The 20,000-nt window shown below is 36.9% G+C and overlaps 1 protein-coding gene across 1 annotated transcript in view; it reads right to left on the bottom strand.

Moving 5' to 3' along the window:
- Positions 1-20,000, bottom strand: part of bsnb (bassoon (presynaptic cytomatrix protein) b) — a 276,063-nt gene that overhangs the window by 255,004 nt on the left and 1,059 nt on the right.

Raw genomic sequence — 20,000 nt, 5'->3', positions numbered from 1 at the left:
CACTTGTGATTTAGGGCTATATAAATAAACATTGACATTGATTGATTGATATATATATATATATATATATATATATATATATATATATATATATATATATATATATATATATATATATATATATATATATATATATATATATATATACACATACATATATATATATATATATACATGTAGCTGAGATAGACTCCAGCACCCCCTGCGACCCCGAACGGGACAAGCAGTAGAAAATGGATGGATGGATGGATGGATATATATATATACACATTAACGCAAAATCTCCCAATAATGTCTGATTGAATCCTAAAAACGTTATGACACACCACCTCAAACAACGTAATGGAATTTTAAATTTTCTTACTGAATGAGACACCCAGAATGTACATGAAAATCACTGAAAATTAACAACATATGAACGCCATCTCCTCGATCCTCATCTTTTACAATCAAGCATAACACAACAAAAATGCAACAAACACGGCAACAGATGTGGTGCAAATGACTGCATGCCGCAAAGTTTGTTCTTAAAAGGAAGCAGCACAACAAACTTATTCCAGCATCTGAAACCGATGCCTCCAGTCAGGTGCGGGGAATGCATTGCTTTCTGATATGAACAACTCCGTGACAACAAACCAACTCCCACTGCATAGCGGCTTACTATGGTGGAACCATTTACACAAGCTATGTAAGATGATAGCATGTATGAAGAGAAAGAAGTACAGTGGAGAAGGATCACTTAAGCAGTCGCTCTGCACACCGCCAAGATGTGGAAATGAAAAAACCTGCGTTTATCTTATCCACTTACTGAAACTGGGTAGTTCTCTCAATGTTTTACTTGAATATTTATTTGCATAGACAAAAGTTTTAAGTATTTTATTCAAAAAATAAGTATTGCTTCCCTTTTTGTGAAAAAATCTGGGATTTTATTTTTAGGTCACAATGCCCAGGCCTACTTAAAACAGCGGTTGATAACACTGATAAACTCAGACCGGTGACACTGCTTATTTACTGGAAAAAGGAAGCTAGCGCCAGCTAGTTTATTGCTAGCATGAAAACAAGAGCGATTAACATCTTTCTCCGTTAAAAAACAACATTCCCTAATCTAAATTCATATAACCCATAACTGTCTGAGCAACTAAGATATTAAATTGTGCACATTAAACCTACAGGCTTTGCTCTCTCAGACAGAGAGATCAATCAATACTCGAAGCAAAATGACAACAAGTGAAATTGCTTAGCATCACATAAAACGTACGTGTCGAAATCAACACAGGTTTTTTTCTTCATAATTAAAAAAAAAACTAAAACTTTTACAAATTAAAACGGAAGAAGATAAACATATTCAAACACTCAAATAAAAAGAATATAGTTTTTAAGTAGTCGGAACAATATTATTATATAATTAATTTCTTCTGTCATGAAAGTATATTGCGTGGCTATATATTTATTGTATTTTAAAAAAATATAACCTGGTTATAAGTGTTTGTAATTACTTTTTGAGCACATTCAACAATACTGTGATAATAATGATAACTGTGATCATTTTGATGATGATAACCGCGATGACACATTTTCATATTGTTACATCCCTACATCCCAAATTTAGAGAGGTCTATATACTTGATACAGCTACATCTTCTTATGCTCTGGCAGAGCAGGTCCGTATGAGCTGTGTGGAATCACAATGCATACGGACATCTAACAAAAAGCGCCAAATCCACAAAACCCAAAACCCAAAACCTCAAAAGTGTCACGACTTGGTCCTTGGCGTGGATTGTTTTTCCGAGGTGCAAAACAACTTGACTGGACACGGCTTGGAGGTGAGTACATAATTTAATATAAGGACAATAAAAAGGAATAAACAAAAGGCGCTCACAGAGGAGGTAACAAACTTGGCTATGAAACAAAAGACATGCACTTGGGCATAAAAACTATAAACATTAAATCAAAACTTACTTGGCATGAGATGAAACAAGAACTATGGTAAACAGGTGCAGAGCATAAATTTGTGTGGAGAAGGTGTGATGTCGCCAGGACGAACAACAGAAACAGAAAAGCTTATATAGTGACATGATAAGTGAAAACAGGTGCGTGACTAACCGTGAACAGGTGCGTGACATGACAATGTGAACCAGGTGAAACTAATGGGTAACCATGGAAACAAGACAAGGGAATGAAAAGCAGGAACAAAAAGAGTCCAAAACCAAGTAGAACATAACTTAAACAAAACATGATCACACAGATGCGACAAAAAGACAGCATCTGTGAAGGTATGGGGGTGTGTTAGTGCCTTAGGCATGGGTAACTTACACATATGTGAAGGCACCATTAATGCTGAAAGGTACATACAGGTTTTGGAGCAACATAAGTTGCCATCCAAGCAACGTTATCATGGACGCCCCAGCTTATTTCAGCAAGACAATGCCAAGCCACGTGTTCCAACAGCGTGGCTCTGTAGTAAAAGAGTGCGGGTACTAGACTGGCCTACCTGTAGTCCAGAACTCTCTCCTATTGAAAATGTGTGGCGCAGTATGAAACCTAAAATACGACAACGGAGACCCCAGACTGTTGAACAACTTAAGCTGTACATCAAGCAAGAATGGGAAAGAATTCACCTGAAAAGCTTCAAAAATTGGTCTCCTCAGTTCCCAAACGTTTACTGAGTGTTGTTAAAAGGAAAGGCCATGTAACACAGTGGTAAACATGCCCCTGTGCCAACTTTTTTGCAATGTGTTGCTGCCATTCAATTCTAAGTTAATGATTATTTGCAAAAAGAAATTAAGTTTCTCAGTTCCAACATTAAATATCTTGTCTTTTCAGTCTATTCAATAGAATATAAGTTGAAAAGAATTTGCAAATCATTGTATTCTGTTTTTATTTACGAATTACACAACGTGCCAACTTCACTGGTTTTGGGTTTTGTACTTGTGGCAGTCCAAATGTATTTGTGGCGAGCCGTCACAAATAAATAAATCTATATGAAACACTGTAAAGCTTAAGTCATTATTTAATTTCGTTTTTTTACACATAGATTGCAGTGGTGTCGAACTCAATTTAGAGGGAGTCTTTCAACTGAGCATTATCATCTTTGTGAAGGCAGATGTTTTACAGCTCTTTTAGTGGATGTCGTTGAATTGAGCACAGGTACATAATGAACTTCTAAGTGTGTGTAAGTCAAACAAGACAATAATGAAACATAACAATGGCAGCTGGTGATTAGGCAACCTGTTGTTAACTGCATAAATAAACGTATTCCCCTACTATAAATACTCTTAATTACTGTTAATTTCCGCAATATAAAATTATCTAGAATACATGACATATAACGTATTACGTCACACACTGTGCATTGTGTATTCCAAACCGAGACTATTTTTCTCATCCCTCATCTTCTTTGCACACTCACTCCCAGCTCTCGCCTCACTTTAGGAGCGGCCACTGGGCAGATACTGAAAAGAAAACAACATCGCCAAGCCGACACATAAAACCAAGGTACACAAAAGTAGCTAAAGCTGGTGTTGCACATCACGTAGCGTTGTAACACAATTGAGTACATTGTGTATGGACGCAGGTACAGCTGCATAATGAAGTTATGTAATGTTGTGTAACACAAACCATTTAAACCAGGGGTCATCATCATCTCTTTCCCTGCAGATACATGAAGTCACGTGACTGATACATAATTTTATTATGTATTAAAACTTAACTTCACAACCAGTCATGTGCTCTTATACAATCAGTAAAACACGTTTACATTTCACTGTGCGTTCTTATCAGTGTCCAAAGTGCACCCCGCAGGCCTAATTTTTTATTGGCCGTTTTGAAAATACAATTAAACAGAAAACTAACAAAAATGGAAAAAAGAGCAAGTAATTTCATAATAATGAAGTAGAATACTGTATTATAATAACGCAAATATTAAGAGAAAAAAGTTGTAACCTTACGACAAAAAATGTTACGATTATAAAGTCAAAAAATATATATTTTAGATGAATAAAGTCGAAATATGGAAGAAAAAAGTGCAATAATAGAAATAAAGCAAATACTAAAGGTGGGGGAAAAAGTTGTAATATGACAAGAATAAAGTCAAAATATTATGAGAACATTAACAGAAAAAAATTGTGAAAAAAGTCTAGATATTTGTAAATGAAAAAAGAACAGCAAAAATGAAAAAATTACAGAAGAAAAAGTTGCAAGTAAAAAAATGCTTTCTTAACCTTTTTAATAATTATATCTAACCTACTCACAGTTTACAACCTTGTCAAATGATATGAAATCATGTGTTAATTACAAATATTATTATTTATATAAACCTTAGGCATAGGTCAGGCTGATTAGGAAAAAAGGTATGAACCCAATATACTGCATAAAAAGGTACTCGTAAAAAAATGACAAAAAATAAATGTAGATGCAATTATGTTGTGCTAAAATAAATAAACAACATTAATATTGAATATATTTGTTAACTAAACTGTCGCTAAAATTAAAGTGCAAATTAATATATAGCTTAACCAATTTAGTCATAATGTTTGGGCAACTGCACTTTTTTTGGAATTTTGCCTATAGTTCACAATCATTATGAGAGACATAACCACAGATGGATTTTTTTTTATGCATTCTAATTAAATAAACGTAACAAAAAGTCCAAAGCCAATGGGAGCTCCACTATTCCACCCATAGAATCAGATAAATAACCATTAAAAAAGTGCCAACAATACTCCATTTACGTTTCGTGACTTGAATATTACAATCTATTAATAGCGGCGACATGATGGCTTCCTGTGTACCTATGTTTACATCATCGAGTGGTCTGCTGTTTTATCGCTTTCTTGCTCCCTTTAAGTTTATTGTAGATCATACAACATGCCTCTCACCTGGACAGAAGAAGTCTGAGAACGTATTCCGACAAGTTGGTACACTTTGACAGCCATTTAGGACCTTGAGATGGCGAGGACAACACAAAAAGCACTTGTTCCCCCCGGCCCTACACCCCGTTCTTTGCGCGAGGATTATGAGACATTTTTCACCTAAATGGGAATATATGAACATCCTAGCAGATGGCATCCTTATGACAGCAGACGTTGTACAGTAAGTGATGTTTAATTTTTGTTTGTTGGCTCTCATAAAGTCTTCAATGAGCAGAAATCAGTGATGAAAAAAAAACCTTGTGATGCGTTTTTGAAATCAATGTGCAGCATATGCTTAAAATGATCAAAATACATAAATATTAAATGTTATTATAAATGTGCCTGTTACTACATTACACATATACTTACATCATGTATATAAAACCCTAATGGAGGTATGTGGATGTTTTTTTAGGGGCTCTATCGACAGAATTGATTGGCTCCCATACGCTCCATTGTAAGCAAGCACGGGGACGGCGTGGGGAAGTTGGGAGAGTGGCCGTGCCAGCAATCTGAGGGTTACTGGTTCAATCCCCACCTTCTACCATCCTAGTCACGTCCGTTGTGTCCTTGAGCAAGACACTTCACCCTTGCTCCTGATGGGCGTGGTTGGGACTTACACGTTACTTTGTAACGCGTTAGTCCCAACACTGGCCTTCAGTGATGTCCAACTTCAAAGATTACCTCTCAAAATACCATAATTGATGTCACCACATGACCATTGCTGGAAAAATACTATACAGAAACACATTTACGCTCTACTGGGCATTGAAACAGTGTACAAAACGGGTTATTTTCTGGCGCATTTAAAAATCAATTAAAACACATCAGCAATTAAAACATATCTTACGTGGTACTGTCAAAATTAAAATTGCAAAAAACATATTAAAAGTGAAAAAATAAAATATTTGAACTCACAATTAGTAGGACCCATTCGATGCCGTTCCCCATTTCATCGCCAGAACAGCTGAGCTACCTTCCGGGGTTGGCCGACGTTGTCTCACAAGATGTAGTTCTCTTTAAATATCCTTCTTGAAAATGGCCTTGCAAATATATATCTGCCACCTAATCAACGTTTTGTTCTCCTTTTCTGCTATCCCAGTCTGGCTACGGCGCAACACTTCCTGCTTCCTGCTAAATTGAAATTTGAGAATGGATACTCACTTTGGAATGAAAAGTGTGTATCCAATCACCGTCTCGTTAACATCAGGCTACTTGGATAGGCTACTGTCAACAACTTGTGATCTGATTGGCTATCGCAACTGTCTCTTAACTCTATATGTTCTCAAATTCATCCGCTAACGGTCCCGATGAGTATCCAATCATAGGACGCGTAGATGTCACGTTCAACGTGCGGCCATCTCGAAGGCCTTACTGACAACAACTTGTGATCTGATTGGCTATGGCAACTGTCTATCAACTATATGTCCCCGTTCATTTGCAGTGCACAGACGCCCGCATTGTCGATTGTGAAGGCCTCTAGCAGATTTGGTACAGCATGGCAACATAAGCTAGCTGAATTCTGATTGGATACAAACTACAAACCCCGTTTCCATATGAGTTGGGAAATTGTGTTAGATGTAAATATAAACGGAATACATCCATCCATCCATCCATTTTCTACCGCTTATTCCCTTCGGGGTCGCGGGGGGCACTGGAGCCTATCTCAGCTACAATCGAATGATTTGCAAATCCTTTTCACCCCATATTCAGTTGAATATGCTACAAAGACAACATATTTGATGTTCAAACTGATATTTTTATTTTTTTTTTGCAAATAATCATTAACTTTAGAATTTGATGCCAGCATAACGTGACAAAGAAGGTGGGAATGGTGGCATTAAATACTGATAAAGTTGAGGAATGCTCATCAAACACTTATTTGGAACATCCCACAGGTGAACAGGCAAATTGGGAACAGGTGGGTGCCATGATTGGGTATAAAAGTAGATTCCATGAAATGCTCAGTCATTCACAAACAAGGATGGGGCGAGGGTCACCACTTTGTCAACAAAAGCGTGAGCAAATTGTTGAACAGTTTAAGAAAAACCTTTCTCAACCAGCTATTGCAAGGAATTTAGGGATTTCACCATCTACGGTCCGTAATATCATCAAAGGGTTCAGAGAATCTGGAGAAATCACTGCACGTAAGCAGCTAAGCCTGTGACCTTTGATCCCTCAGGCTGTACTGCATCAACAAGCGACATCAGTGTGTAAAGGATATCACCACATGGGCTCAGGAACACTTCAGAAACCCACTGTCAGTAACTACAGTTGGTCGCTACATCTGTAAGTGCAGGTTAAAACTCTCCAATGCAAGGCGAAAACCGTTTATCAACAACACCCAGAAACGCTGTCGGCTTCGCTGGGCCTGAGCTCATCTAAGATGGACCGATACAAAGTGGAAAAGTGTTCTGTGGTCTGACGAGTCCACATTTCAAATTGTTTTTGGAAACTGTGGACGCCGTGTCCTGCGGACCAAAGAGGAAAAGAACAATCCGGATTGTTATAGGCGCAAAGTTGAAAAGCCAGCATAAGTGATGGTATGGGGGTGTATTAGTGCCCAAGACATGGGTAACTTACACATCTGTGAAGGCGCCATTAATGCTGAAAGGTACATACAGCTTTTGGAGCAACATATGTTGCTATCCAAGCAACGTTATCATGGACGCCCCTGCTTATTTCAGCAAGACAATGCCAAGCCACGTGTTACATCAACGTGGCTTCATAGTAAAAAAGTGCAGGTACTAGACTGGCCTGCCTGTAGTCCAGACCTGTCTCCCATTGAAAATGTGTGGTGCATTATGAAGCCTAAAATACCACAACAGAGACCCCCGGACTGTTGAACAACTTAAGCTGTACATCAAGCAAGAATGGGAAAGAATTCCACCTGAAAAGCTTCAAAAATGTGTCTCCTCAGTTCCCAAACGTTTACTGAGTTAAGTTAAAAGGAAAGGCCATGTAACACAGTGGTGAACATGCCCTTTCCCAACTACTTTGGCACGTGTTGCAGCCATGAAATTCTAAGTTGATTATTATTTGCAAAAAGAAAATAAAGTTTATGAGTTTGAACATCAAATATCTTGTCTTTGTAGTGCATTCAATTGAATATGGGTTGAAAAGGATTTGCAAATCTTTGTATTCCGTTTATGTTTACATCTAACACAATTTCCCAACTCATATGGGAACGGGGTTTGTAAAACTAAAAACAACAGCACTGGAAGGAGCATAATATGACATGAAGAGAATATGAATACTTTTAGATATTTAGGGAAAGTAAATTAAAAAATAATTCTATCTTTAATTATGATCATGATTTCTGGTTATGTTAGGCCAGCAGAGAAGGCCTTGCTGGCCCTGACGGCACACCACTGCGATCTCGGCAAGTTTTCCTTCCAATAAATAGGTATCAATCCAATATTGTTTTAAAAGAGAATCGATCAATTTTATCGATACCAGAAAGAGGAAAACATTGGATTTAAGAACGGCAGACTTTATATGAAGTTTAGCACTTGCGATACAAAAGATTTTAAACGTTAAGTCTATTTTCCCGTCTGTGGCGTCAACAAAACAAAAATGGCGGATATTTACAGTGGTCGAGAAAGATTATAACAAACGCAAACGTCACAAGACAATACTGTAATATCTGTGACATATGTGTCTGTGTGCCTTTAGGAGAAGGTACTGTTGTGTGTGACGTGTACAACAGTGGCAGTGGGAACAAAGTCCCACAAGTTTTGGATGTCTGTGTGTTCAGTGTTTAAATGTGAGTTGTGGCAAACAGCAGCTCTTGTATATATGTGTGTTTTGACTCCCTGAGTTTGTTACCGCTTGTTAAGAAAGCGTCTGAGAGTGTATCTCCATCTCCACTGCCGGGCATTTGAATATCATATCTTACAGCTACAGCACGATTGCAAATGGCACAATAAATACAAATGACACAACACAATGACAAAGCCGCAACACAACTTGAAACCACAGAAGACACAATGAAAGTGACAGCGGTGCATGTAACTGTGACGCACCAACTCCCAGACCACAAGGAGAAGTCATTTGATGAGAAACAAATAAATAGAAGAGATGGATGATGGACGCTATAGAAATTAGGAAGCCAGGGGTCAATATCATCAACAAGGATGAGGGGACATAGATGCTTCTGCACACCGAGAAAGCTGTTTTTCATCGGCGATACAAGGGCGGAGAACAGATACTGGGGAACTTTATTTAGCAAGTAAATCTACTCTTAAAATGTTCCTTACTGTACTTTTATTGAAAATTGCTTGAAAGTTTAAAATGTGAGCAGAAAGTGTTTCCTCTTGTTAATTCAACCTAAAGCAAGGGCCAGATCAGGCCCGCGAACAGGTTTTATCCGGCCCGCGGGATGAGTTTGCTAAGTATAAAAATGAACCTGAAACTTTTGAATGAAAGAAACAACTGTTCTAAATGTGTCCACTGGATGTCCCAATGGCAATTATTTGTATCTTTGTAGATTATGCTACATATGTACAAAATAAACCACATGATGTTAGTACATCATCCATCCATCCATTTTTCTACCGCTTGTCCCTTTCGGGGTGAAGGGGGGTGCTGGAGCCTATCTCAGCTGTATTTGGGCGGAAGGCAGCGTACACCCTGGACAAGTCGCCACCTCATCGCAGGGCCAACACAGATAGACAGACAACATTCACACTCACATTCACACACTAGGGCCAATTTAGTGTTGCCAATCAACCTATCCCCATGTGCACGTCTTTGGAAGTCGAGGAAAATTATCAAACTACATAAATAACCTACTGTAATTTGATTTTGATATAATTTTTTTATCTTGATAGATTGAAAATGAGTTGACTGATGAACATTATCCCAATTTATTGAGAAAATATAAATAACGACAAATAAAGATAGAATACTATTAACCGCAACATGTAAGTGTAAAAAAAAAACAACAACATTATGATTTGTACATTTTCCCAATGTGCTTGTTCTATTTTTCAACAAAGAAAACAATCTGAAGTTGTCTGTATTTTTAAGTTATCGTGCTGTGATTTTACCAGTCCCACTTGAGAGTAGATTTTTCTCCATGTGGCCCCCGATTTAAAATGAGTTTGACACCCCTGACCTAAAGTGTTGGTTTCACTTTATTCAAATAAGATGTGAATGCATTGGTCTTTAATTGTTGTTTACTTGATTGTTTGTATCCATGATTAATTTATGCATAATTCCCTTACAAGAAATAACAGGAATATAGGAATCTTCACCTGCAGTGTCCAGTATCCACTATGTTTTTTCACAGTCATACTGCTTGATTTGTTTTGCTAAAAAGTTACTGAATCGATTTCAACTCACTGTATCGTTTTGTATTGTATGGTTCTAAAAAAATAATATTGTCCCTGAATTGTTTACGGCAACCACAAATATCGAATCGAATCATTGTTAAAACAAATTGTTACACCCCTATAATATATAGAATCGAATCATTGTTAAAACAAATTGTTACACCCCTATAATATATACAAATATATATATATATATATATATATATATATATATATATATATATATATATATATATATATATATATATATATATATATATATATATATATATATATATATATATATATATATATATATATATGTGTGTGTGTGTTTGTGTGTATATATGTGCACACATAAATGTATAGGCTAGATATGTATGCATACAATATACATATATTGTTACTTTAGACCAGGGGTCCCCAAACTACGGCCCGCAGGCCGGATCCGGCCCCCAGCATCCAAAATCCGGCCCACGGGAAGTCCCAAGTTAAAAAAAAGTGTTTTAATTTTTAATTTTTATTTTATTTTATTTTTTTATTTTATCTTTCCTTTCTAATCCATTTTATACCGCTTGTTACTCTCGGTGTCTCCTAGCCGCTCAGGCAAATCATATTGTCTAAAAATGAATTTTCCCATCGATAACGTGACAATGTTAAATGTTGATGAACATCAATGTTAAATGACAAAAGGGATTAACTCGCTGGAATATAAAGACAATGTACTGTATATATGTATGTATATATATATATATGTATATATATATGTATATATATACATATATATATATATATATATATATATATATATATATATATATATATATATATATATATATATATATATATATACAGCCCGTCCCCCGGCCAAATTTTTTAACCCAATGCGGCCCCCGAGTCAAAAAGTTTGGGGACCCCTGCTTTAGACCCCCGGCCAAATATTTTTAGCCCAATGCAGCCCCCAATTTAAAAGTTTGGACACCCCTGGGTTCGACAGTCGATGTCCACGTTAGAGCACTGCTCAGAGATGGACATCCTGTCCTCAAACCACCGGAACTAACCAAGAAAGTTACTGTGAAGGCGTAAAAGTGGATGTCCACATCAGAAAAACAAACCATTAAAAATAAGTCCTACTGGTTAGCGAGTCAAGCCCTGCCGCTGAATCAGTCTACATCACACAGGCTGTAGCGAGCCTCCAGGCATGCGGCCACAAAAACAAACATGTATCCATTAAAGTATTGAGAAACTGCAGAAACTGTGTTTTAATTCACAAATATATATTGCTATATATATTGCAGCCTCTTGCAATAACAATATATATCACAATATATTATTTGGCATATAAACGATAATACAACCACATGTGTACTGTTACAGCGTGGCTCGGTTGGGAAAGCAGCCGTGCCAGCAGCCTGAGGGCTCCTGGTTCGATCCCCGGCTTCCACCACCCTAGTCACATCCGTACTGTCCTTGGACAAGACACTTCACCCTTGCTCCTGATGAATTGTGGTTAGGGCCTTCATCATCATCCTCATCAGCCGTTGTCAGTCCACTGCTGGACGAAAGCCTCAGCATGTTTCTGCCATAGTGAACGATCTCTAGCTGCTCCCTGCCACTGCACTGTTCCCCAATATTTGTCTATTTCATCTTGCCATCGTTAGGGCCTTGCATGCCAACTACCGCCATCAATGGGTGAATGTGGAAATAGTGTCAAAGCGCTTTGAGTAACTTGAAGGTACAAAAGCGATATACAAGTATAACCATTTATATTGTGTCATTTTAGGTTGTATTATTTCCTCAAAACTAATATTAACCTATAATTGCTAATTCATTGTGAATATAGTTATGTTAAAGGCCTACTGAAACCCACTACTACCGACCACGCAGTCTGATAGTTTATATATCAATGATGAAATCTTAACATTGCAACACATGCCAATACGGCCGGGTTAGATTACTAAAGTGCAATTTTAAATTCCGCGCAAAATATCCTGCTGAAAACGTCTCGGTATGATGACGCCTGCGCGTGACGTCACGGATTGTAGAGAACATTTTGGGACAGCATTGTGGCCAGCTATTAAGTCGTCTGTTTTCATCGCAAAATTCCACAGTATTCTGGACATCTGTGTTGGTGAATCTTTTGCAATTTGTTCAATGAACAATGGAGACAGCAAAGAAGAAAGCTGTAGGTGGGAAGCGGTGTATTTCGGCAGGCTGCAGCAACACAAACACCTAGCCGGTGTTTCATTGTTTACATTCCCGAAAGATGACAGTCAAGCTTTACCATTGGCCTGTTATGTGGAGAACTGGGACAACAGAGACTCTTACCAGGAGGACTATAAGTTGGATACGCAGACGCGGTACCGTGAGTACACAACCAGAATGTTGCCATAAGCATTTTGCTTGATTTGTATGTGTAACGCAGTACGCAGCTGCGGCTTCCAAACATTTGATCGCTTGCCCGTACGTGCGTGCCGCTATGTGCATGTCACGTACGTAACTTTGGGGACATTGGGGAAATATATGTGCTGTATGAACTTTGGGGAGGTGAACGGTACTTGCTGTGGGATTGAGTGTGTTGTGCGGGTGTTTGATTTGTATTGGCGGGTTATATGGACGGAAGGGGGGAGGTGTTTGTTATGCGGGATTAATTTGTGGCATATTAAATATAAGCCTGGTTGTGTTGTGGCTAATAGAGTATATATATGTCTTGTGTTTATTTACTGTTTTAGTCATTCCCAGCTGAATATCAGGTCCCACCCGCCTCTCACAGCATCTTCCCTATCTGAATCGCTTCCACTGCCCTCTAGTCCTTCACTCTCACTTTCCTCATCCACGAATCTTTCAGCCTCGCTCAAATTAATGGGGAAATCGTCGCTTTCTCGGTCCGAATCGCTTTCGCTGCTGGTGGCCATGATTGTAAACAATGTGCAGATGGGAGGAGCTCCACAACTTGTGACGTCACACGCATATCGTCTGCTACTTCCGGTACAGGCAAGGCTTTTTTATCAGCGACCAAAAGTTGAGAACTTTATCGTCGATGTTCTCTACTAAATCCTTTCAGCAAAAATATGGCAATATCGCGAAATGATCAAGTATGACACATAAAATGGACCTGCTATCCCCGTTTAAATAAGAAAATCGCATTTCAGTAGGCCTTTAAAAGTAATACGCACTTTTTTTTATGTTGTTTGGATACTGTAAATTAGTTTTGGCCCTGGGCAATACTACAAATTTGGATATAAATCCAATACCAAGTAGTTACAAGGGCAGTACCATATCAAGAGTGAAGCTAACCTAACATTTTCTAAATCAATGAATAATTAAAATTGGATCACAATCATAATCAGAGAAAAACCCAAGATGGCGGTGTAACAATATTAATAAAATATCTAATTTTTTTCCTACTATTAGCTCTCATTTAAATCATTTGGCTTTTGCAGTTAAATCCCTCTTGTGTCCAGGTCTTATTTGCTAAGTTTGCAACAAAAATGACCAAAACAAATGTTTTTGAATAAAAAAAATAATCAGTCTAATCTTACCACAGTTGCCAATCAAACTGCTTTACTGTATGGTCGGCCGCCGCCTCCTTCCTGAAGCTTCTTTTTGGAACTACCTCAAGTTGAAACATGGCCCCAAGAAGAATGTTGTCTATTTTTATTTTTTTTCATTTACTTGATATTATTGGTGTCATTATTGTCGATATTTGTATCTATCCGCCCACCTCTGTCTACATTCAAGCGCTCTACCGTAGGTTAGCAGTTAGCATATCTTCCTATGGTGTGCAGTGTAGCATGTTTGGCTCTTCCTCGTCCACTAGTGATAATGATACTTGCAAGAAACATTGTTTATCTGCCGCTATGGAGGCGATGATTAGTGATTAAGAAGCAGCTTGACACTGTGGCGGGACATTAGTCGCTGCCCGTTAGTGAGGACGCTACGATGCGTTGAGAACACGTTTCTTCTGTTGTCGCCGTGAAATTTGCAGGACACTGCAAAAATTAAAAAGTTAAAAGTTAAAGTACCACTGATAGTCACACACACACACTTGGTGTGGTAAAATCATCCTCTGCATTAAACCCATCACCCTTGATCACCCCCTGGGAGGTGAGGAGAGCAGTGAGCAGCAGCGGTTGCCGCTCCCAGGAATCATTTGGTGATTTAATCCCCAATTCCAACCCTTGATCCTGAGTGTCAAGCAGGGAGGTAATGGGTCCCATTTTTAAAATCTTTGGTATGACTCGGCCGGGGTTTGAACTCACGACCTACCGATCTTAGGGCGGACACTCTAAATGTGTCATTGGCATGTATTATCGCGATATAACAATAGTATTAACAACTTTATCGTGGCCAAATTTATATAATTGCTATCGTAAATATCGCACAACCCTACACGGCACCCAAACACCACCCTGTGCGCTGTATCACAGCTGCCGTGCAGAAACTATATTTGCATATTTAAAGTTCCTGGCACCCCATGCAATCCGGATTATAGCAATTTTTGTTAGTTACAGTCTTTTTTTCTAATGGAATTACTCAATTTAATCAATTAATCGTTTCAGTACTATCACTAATATCGTGACGACCTCCCAGTGAACGGCATCTGAGCTTTCTTTATGTGCGAGTCAGGTTAGTGCTTCTCAAATATGTTCTCTTACACCTCCCCTAAGAAGGAGAAAATATTCTGCGCCCCAATAAATACAAATGATACAACGTAATGATAAAGCCGCAACACAACGTTAAACCATACTGTGAGTATAAATAGTATAATTTGTCTATGAAATTGTTATAACTATACCTCTGCATAACATTGTATTGTAAGCTTATTTACATTAAAGAAAACAACACAACGGTCTTCCCTCGTCTCCCACCGGGGTTACAGTGAAGCTAGGTGCTACATACGCTTCATCATATTCTAGTACAGCAAAATAAGCATGTTCCCCGAGGTCACACGTGCAGGGGGGGCTACCCCACTATTTGAGAAGGACTGGACCACCTCTGACCTAACGTATATATATATATATATATATATATATATATATATATATATATATATATATATATATATATATATATATATATATATATATATATATATATATATACATATATATATATATATACACTATAGGGGTGTAACAAATTGTTTTAACAACGATTCGATTCGATATTTGTGGTTGCCGTAAACAATTCAGGGATGATATTATTTTTTTAGAACCATACAATACGAAACGATACAGTGAGTTGAAATCGATTCAGTAACTTTTTAGCAAAACAAATCAAGCAGTATGACTGTGAAAAAACATAGTGGATACTGGACACTGCAGGTGAAGTTTCCTATATTCCTGTTTTTCTTGTAAGGGAATTGTGCATAAATGAATCATGGAGTTTGAGTTTGAGTTGAGTTTGAGTTTATTTCGAACATGCAAGCATACAACATGATACATCACAATTCCCAGTTTCTTTTCAACATGTTCGAAAAGGAGTAGGAAGAAGCAGAGCTTATTTAATCCTACCCCTTTTCTTTACATAACAGTTGCAAAACTTTTTGTTCACTTCTTGTTCACAATTTTTTCACAATAAACTCCATAAGTAATCACAATAAAAATAAATAAATAAATAATAGTAAGAATTTAATAATAATAATTGGTGAAGTAAGTCATATTTCATATGATGAGATAAGTAAGATTACTTTAAGAATGAATGAATGGATGGATGAAATAAATTGAGAATGTTTGTCATGGTTCTTCTTCTTTGTACTTTGTAAACACTTTAAGTTTGAAGAGTTTCTTGAAGTGTATCATATTAGTACATTGTTTGATTGCTTTGCTTAATCCATTCCATAATTTAATTCCACATACTGATATACTGAAGGTCTTAAGTGTTGTACGTGCAAACAAATGTTTTAAATTACGTTTTTCTCTAAGATTATATTTCTCCTCTTTTTTTGAGAAGAATTGTTGTCTATTCTTGGGTAGCAGGTTATAGTTTGCTTTGTGCATAATTTTAGCTGTTTGCAAATTCACTATGTCGTGGAATTTCAGTATTTTTGATTCAATAAATAAAGGGTTTGTATGTTCTCTATATCCAACATTATGTATTATTCTAACTGATCTTTTTTGTAACACCGTTAATGAATGAAGTGTACTTTTGTAATTATTTCCCCATATTTCTACACAGTAGCTCAGATATGGTAACACTAGTGAGCAGTAGAGAATATGAAGGGATTTTTGGTCTAGAACATGTTTTGTTTTATTCATTATTGACGTGTTTCTTGCAACATTATGTTGTATATTTTTTATGTGAGATTTCCAGTTCAATTTATCATCAATCATTATACCTACAAATTTGGTTTCGTTTACTCTTTCAATTTCTATTCCGTCTATTTGTATTTTTGTTTGACTTTCTCTTCTACTGTTACCAAATAGCATTATTTTAGTTTTACTAAGATTCAACGATAGTCTGTTTTTGTCAAACCATCTTTTTAATTTGTTAATTTCTTCTGTTATTATTTGTATTATCTCCTGTGCGTTCTCTCCTGAACAAAACGCTGTTGTATCATCCGCAAATAATACTAACTTTAAATCTTTTGTAACTTTACAAATGTCATTTATATAGAGATTGAATAATTTAGGTCCTAGTATTGATCCCTGAGGTACACCACAGGATATATTTAGCGTTGTAGACGTGTGTTCGCTTAGCTTCACGTATTGTTTCCTGTTCGTTAGATAACTTCTTATCCAGTTTAAGAATAACCCTCTGATGCCATATCGTTCTAGTTTTTTGATGAAAATATTGTGATTACCGTAATTTCCGGACTATAAGCCGCTACTTTTTCCCCTCGTTCTGGTCCCTGCGGCTTATACAAGGGTGCGGCTTATTTACGGCCTGTTCTTCTCCGACACCGACGAAGAGGATTTCGGTGGTTTTAGTACGCAGGAGGAAGACGATGAGACAATGATTAAAGACTGACTTTTCATATACCGGTAGGCTGGTTATTTTGATAACGTACAGGCGAGCACTTTGTATTACTTTGCACCGTTGTATTATTTGTACTCTGCACGAATGCTGTTCGCCATGTCAAAGATGTGAAAGTTTGATTGAATGATTGAAAGATTTATTGTTAATAAATGGGACGCTTTGCGTTCCCAAACAGTCATCTCTGTCCCGACAATCCCCTCCGTGGTAGCAGGAACCCCTATATACTACGCTAATTACACATCAAAACCCTGCGGCTTATAGTCGGGTGCGGCTTATATATGGAGCAATCTGTATTTTCCCCTAAATTTAGCTGGTGCGGCTTATAGTCAGGTGCGGCTTATAGTCCGGAAATTACGGTAATTGTGTCAAATGCTTTAGTTAGATCCATAAAAACCGCTGCCGCACATTTTTTACTATCTATTGCATTGGTAATTTCTTCTGTAATTTCAATTAAAGCCATTGAAGTTGAAACATTAGCTCTATATCCATATTGGTTCTCTTCGAGTATTCTATTTTTATTTATGAAACTTTCTAATCTGTTATTGAACAGTTTTTCAATGATTTTAGAAAATTGTGGAAGTAGAGAAACAGGTCTATAATTTGTAAATTGATGTTTGTCTCCAGTCTTATAAATTGGTGCAACTTTAGCTATTTTCATTTTGTTTGGAAATGTACCTGTTTGAAATGATAGGTTACCAATATACATTAATGGTCCTGAGATCTCTTCAATAACCTTTTTTATCGTTTCCATATCAATTCCGTTACAATCAGTTGAAGTCTTAGATTTACATTTTTTCACGATTGTAACTATTTCCTCCTGTGTCACATTACTGAGGAACATGGAGTTGGGATTTTGCTCTATGGTATCATTATAGTCCTCAATTGGAACTGGGTCTGGAATCCTTTCTTCCAATTTTGGTCCAATATTTACAAAATAATTATTGAAGCTTTCAACTACTTCCTTTATGTTGTCATTTTTTTTATTTTCATCTAAGAAGTATCGAGGGTAGTCCCTCTTAGTTCCATTTTTAATAATGCTATTGAGGATGCCCCATGTTGCTCTCATATTATTTTTGTTCCTGTCCAATAATTCACTGTAATATTCTTTTCTACATGATCGTAGTATGTCTGTTAACTTGTTTTTATACTTTTTGTACTTAATTTCTGCCTCTATAGTTGTTTGTGCTATAAATGTTCTATATAGTGTATTCTTCTTCTTACAAGCATTTTTTAATCCTTTTGTCATCCATGGTTGATTATTCTTTCTCTGCTTGTTACTGAGTTGTATCCATGGACAATGTTTGTCATAAAGTATTATGAACTTGTTTAAGAAATGTTCATATGCTTCATCAACCTCTTTTTCATTATACACATTGTCCCAATCTCGCTTTTGTAGTTCAATTTTGAAGGCAGTCATCCTCTTCTCTGTGCATAGTCTTCGAAATGTCCTTTTGTCTTCCATGTTCTTCTTGTAGTTTCCATCATATATTGTAAAAACTGGCAGATGATCACTAACGTCGCTTATAAGTAGACCACTTGTAGTGTTATTATCAAAATCATTGGTAAAAATATTATCAATAAGCGTGGCACATTGTCCTGTGATTCTGCTTGGCTTTGTGATTTTAGGATATAGACTGATGCTGTACATTGTATCAATGAAGTCATCAATAGACTTTTGCTTGTTGGGGTTCAATAAGTCAATATTAAAGTCACCACATAAGAACATTATTCTTTGACCATTGTCCATGTAAGTTGCCTTGATCCATTCTTCAAATGTTTCTATACTTGACTTAGGTGATCTATATATACAACTGATGAATATGTTTTTGCTTTTTTCCTGACATATTTCAATGGGTATACATTCTAAGATATTATCTATGGCAAATGACATGTTTTTTACCACTTTGTAGTTCAGGTTCTTCATCACGTACACAGCTACTCCTCCTCCATTTTTGTTGGTTCTGTTGATGTAGTTTAGTTCATATCCCTCCAGATCAAAATCTATTCCTTTTTTTATCATCAATCCATGTTTCTGTGACAGCAATCACTTTGAAGGGTTCGTTGATGTGTTCCAAAAAGTTCTTAATGTTGTTGTAATTTGCATACAAGCTTCTACTATTAAAATGAATAATTGACAATTTGTTATCACATTCAATGTTGCTATTATATTGATCATCTGTATAATACAAACAATCAAGTAAACAACAATTAAAGACCAATACATTCACATCTTATTCGAATAAAGTGAAACCAACACTTTAGGTCAGGGGTGTCAAACTAATTTTAAATCGGGGGCCACATGGAGAAAAATCTACTCTCAAGTGGGACTGGTAAAATCACAGCACGATAACTTAAAAATACAGACAACTTCAGATTGTTTTCTTTGTTTAAAAATAGAACAAGCACATTGTGAAAATGTACAAATCATAATGTTGTTGGGGTTTTTTTACACTTACATGTTGCGGTTAATAGTATTCTATCTTTATTTGTCGTTATTTATATTTTCTCAATAAATTGGGATAATGTTCATCAGTCAACTCATTTTCAATCCATCAAGATAAAAAAATTATATCAAAATCAAATTACAGTATGTTATTTATGTAGTTTGATCATTTTCCTCGACTTTCAAAGACATGCACCTGGGGATAGGTTGATTGGCAACACTAAATTGGCCCTAGTGTGTGAATGTGAGTGTGAATGTTGTCTATCTGTGTTGGCCCTGCGATGAGGTGGCGACTTGTCCAGGGTGTACACCGCCTTCCGCCCGAATGCAGCTGAGATAGGCTCCCGAAAG

The sequence above is a fragment of the Entelurus aequoreus genome, linkage group LG01 (assembly GCF_033978785.1).
Source record: "Entelurus aequoreus isolate RoL-2023_Sb linkage group LG01, RoL_Eaeq_v1.1, whole genome shotgun sequence".
NCBI lineage: Eukaryota > Metazoa > Chordata > Actinopteri > Syngnathiformes > Syngnathidae > Entelurus > Entelurus aequoreus.
The sequence above is the reverse complement of the archived record's forward strand: the minus strand, read 5'-3'. Positions and strand labels throughout refer to the sequence as shown.